This window comes from Cherax quadricarinatus, chromosome 72 (genome assembly GCF_038502225.1).
Source record: "Cherax quadricarinatus isolate ZL_2023a chromosome 72, ASM3850222v1, whole genome shotgun sequence".
Classification (NCBI taxonomy): Eukaryota; Metazoa; Arthropoda; class Malacostraca; order Decapoda; family Parastacidae; genus Cherax; species Cherax quadricarinatus.
The window spans coordinates 10059470-10063302 of NC_091363.1; positions in this window are offsets into that span (position 1 = coordinate 10059470).

Here is a 3833-nt window from a genome sequence, read left to right on the forward strand (position 1 = left end):
CAAAAACTATAATAGAATACAAGACAGGTCGCAAAAACCGTGGGGGGTGAAATTATAAAGGACGTCAATCGACCAAGTTTCAAAAAACCGTAGTGGTATAGACAGTAGCAGTAAAAGCAGTAGTAATAACAATAGTAGTGTAGGTAGTACTGGTAAGATCTGCGGTAATGTAAATGGTGGTAGTGATAATGCCAATGGTGGTAGTACTGGTAATAATATAAGTGCCGGTAGACAGTCTAGCAATATGTCCTGGTAGTAGTAACATTAATAGTAGTAATAGTAATATTAGTAGCTGAAATAGGGTCAGTACAAAAAAGAAAATTCAAATGGAGCTTACAACAGACATGAAAAGAAACTCCAATATTCCTGTTTGCCAATGCTAGACAAGAAATTAGCCCGACTTTGTATTTACTTCTAAGAGACTGACCATATTTTATCAAGGTTGGAGAGTAGAGCTCAAAATTAACTCTCCAATTTAGTCACCAAGACTGCTGTTACCTCCGTAGTCAACAAATAAAGCCTACTCTCCACGCGAAACATTTCATGAATAATGAAACGGCCTGAGCTTGCTACCATCTGCAGCTCATAAGACTGCCATCCCCACGAGCCCCTTTGAGGCGGGGTAGATGGCAGACCAGAGGCCTAGCTTCTCCCTACGAGCCCCGTGAGGGCGGGGAATGTGGCTAGGCCTGGGGACACTTGGTCCCAAAGATGAGGAGGTACTTGTACCTCCTCCCATGGGAGACTTAAGTCTCGAGACACTCCCCAGATAGGGAGCCAAGGCCGGGTCACCACTACTTGGAAAAGACCCGGGCCGGGAGAACACCGGCGAATAAAAAAAAAATGAATAATGATACCTGTCACAATGTCTCTTACCAACTTGGTATTGTACACCATTTATAGTGTGAAATCTGGTCCAGGAAAAAAAAGGTACCAAAACTAAGGCCAGGTGCAGTCGAAAGTGATCTCAAAACCCAGGTTATACCAAAATGTCTAAAGTTTCCTCCCTAAGTGTCAGTTTTGTGAACTTACTAAACAAAGCAACATTAGACTTGCCAATGACAAAATACGTGGAACACCCACCGCAACCACTACCCAAAGCCCGGAACAAACACCCTAAGAAACTATGTGCAAAAACAGATTCCACAGCTTCTGAAGGTCGTTGGTGGGTTCCAAGGCCCACAGTTCTACGTACCCTTTGTCTTCAGGGCAGATTACTCTCCCCTGCTATATGCATTCATAATGCATATAGCAGATTCTCCAATTCTATACCTTACCTATCCTACTTAACACCACCTAATTCTGTGAGTTATTTTGAAAGACACTAAATAATTGTAGACCTACAATGTGTTATATATATATACACACCACAACTATGCAACATACTCCACCTATAGGCTTTACTAATTTGCAGAGCAGTGGCGGCGCAAGGGGGGATGAAGGGAGGTAAAGGTAAGATCAAGGGGGTCTAGGTAAGATCAAGGGGGTCTAGGTAAGATCAAGGGGGTCTAGGTAAGATCAAGGGGGTCTAGGCAAGATCAAGGGGGTCTAGGCAAGATCAAGGGGGTCCAGGTAAGATCAGCAGTCTCTAAATATATACGGTATAACCCGACGCTCTAATAGACACGAGTCGTTAGCTATAACTCAAGGCTATACTACGGAAAATAGTTTTGGGACTTCAAAGCATAAAATTACTTTTCCAGGCCCTACACAACCTTACTGAAAATAGAAAGATGTAGTTAAATCCACATTTCTGAGGAACCGTTATAGATTTTTCCGGCTATAATATATTCTGCCTAAGGAAAATTTATCCCGTTATGTGAAGCTAAAATTTTGGCCGTGTAGTTTTAAAAATAGGTTAGACAAATGAGCGGTTGAGTTAGATGTCTAGCATGGGCCAATAGGCCGGCTTCAGTGCTCCTTTCTTATGTCTTATGCCCCTCAAAGGAAGGTCTTTGACGCTAGTGAGGGGCTTTTGATCTAGGGAATTGGATCTGCGCTCCCGTTCCCTGAATTGAACTTTAATACCTTCCATCCCCCCCACATGTGCTGTATAATCCTACGGGTTTAGCGCTCCCCATGATTATAATAATCTCGTCTTAATGGATCACCTGGAGTTTACCTGGAGAGATTTCCGGGGGTCTACGCCCCAGGCCTCATGGTGGATCAGGGCCCGACTAAACTATCTCAGTATAATTATTAACCAGGTAGATTAACACAGTTACACAATCAAGTCAGGATGACATCTATGACATTTTCATTAGGGTATTTATACTCCCCCAGGATGAAACCCCTACCAGTAGGCCTGCTGCAGTGTATGTGAACAGTGCCAGTGAATATAAGGGAACATGCCCACTTGTGCCCGGACTCGAATCTGTTCTTCAGTTGACGCCACTACTGAGTCATGATATATCACTTGCACATTTCATCTCTGCTTCCTACAATCTTGCAGGATGGTTATAGACTACATAATAAACATATTAAATTAACAAACTTCCTAAAATCTAATCAGTCTTCAGTTCTAAGCTTTACAACCCATTTCTCCAATTCTTATTTCCGCCCCATTCAAAGTAACCTTTAGAATACATTTCTCATTATTTCCTGGCCAGAGATTTCATCTCTGGTCGGGAGATAAGCTATAATGCTTCCCACTAAGCTACTTTAGATATCAATTGCTAACAATCTTTCCTATACTCTCCCCACCACCTTCCTACCTAATACAATTACTATCTGCTTCAATAACCAAACTATAGTGGACTTATAACCTGGAAATACCTTACAAGTGGGCCCCGCCCACCTCTGACGTCGTCTCCAGTTGTTGCATCTCCACATACCTGGAGTAACCCTATGTATAACACTAAATATCATGGGTCTGACCATTTACTAGTGTGGTTGTCTCCACCCCTTAGACTGGTCAATGTTGCGGTGTTGATCAATGTTGCAGCAGACTCAGCCAGGCACAGCACTCCTCAGATACCACACCTGAAACACATTCGCATTATAACCATGAACATTACACATTGTAGGCAAACATTACCATGTAATATAAACTATTAACATTACTGCCCGACTAATATACCCAATAAAGTTTAACATAAGCCATTTTTTTCTTTAATATTTCTTTCACATAAACTTGATGACTAACAATTTGCTTACACGGAAGTCTATATTTGGATCAAGGCGCAAATTCCTTGAATCAAGAGACCTTCACTAAGTTATTTTTCAATGGAAAAAATAGCCCAGAACTGGATACACCATTATGGGTTATGTAGCGCCTAGTGTGAGAGTTTTTGTTTGATCAGAGGAAGAGGAGTAGCTCCAGTTCCTCACATCAAAACCCCTCCACTAAGGTCAATCCCCCTCCTCCAAGACATTAGATCCCAAAGAAAATTAAGACAAAATATTAATAATTTTTTACCAAACTGGTGGTAGGGGACCAGGAGCTGCAACTCAACTCTGCTGTTGTACCGAGAATTACTTAGTTATTTAGATGTATAAAAAGGATGATGAAGCGGTAAAGCCGGCGGGGGTGGCAGGAGGAAGAGCAGCACATCTCCCCAACAGGATCACTGAAGTTCAACTGACTTTTAGTGACGTTGAGGTTGGTCATTGTCCTGATCTTCTATAACACCATCACTGATAACCGAACTAACTCTGACTACTTCCACTAGATGGCACTACTACACCATCTCTATCAGTACTACTCATGGTGGAGGGGTCAACCCGTGGGGGGTGATGGATCACCTGGGAGGATAAGTTCACTCCCAGGTGGCATAAATCACATTCCTTGGACGTGATCTATGCCCCCACCACCTTGGAGGAACGTCTCTCAA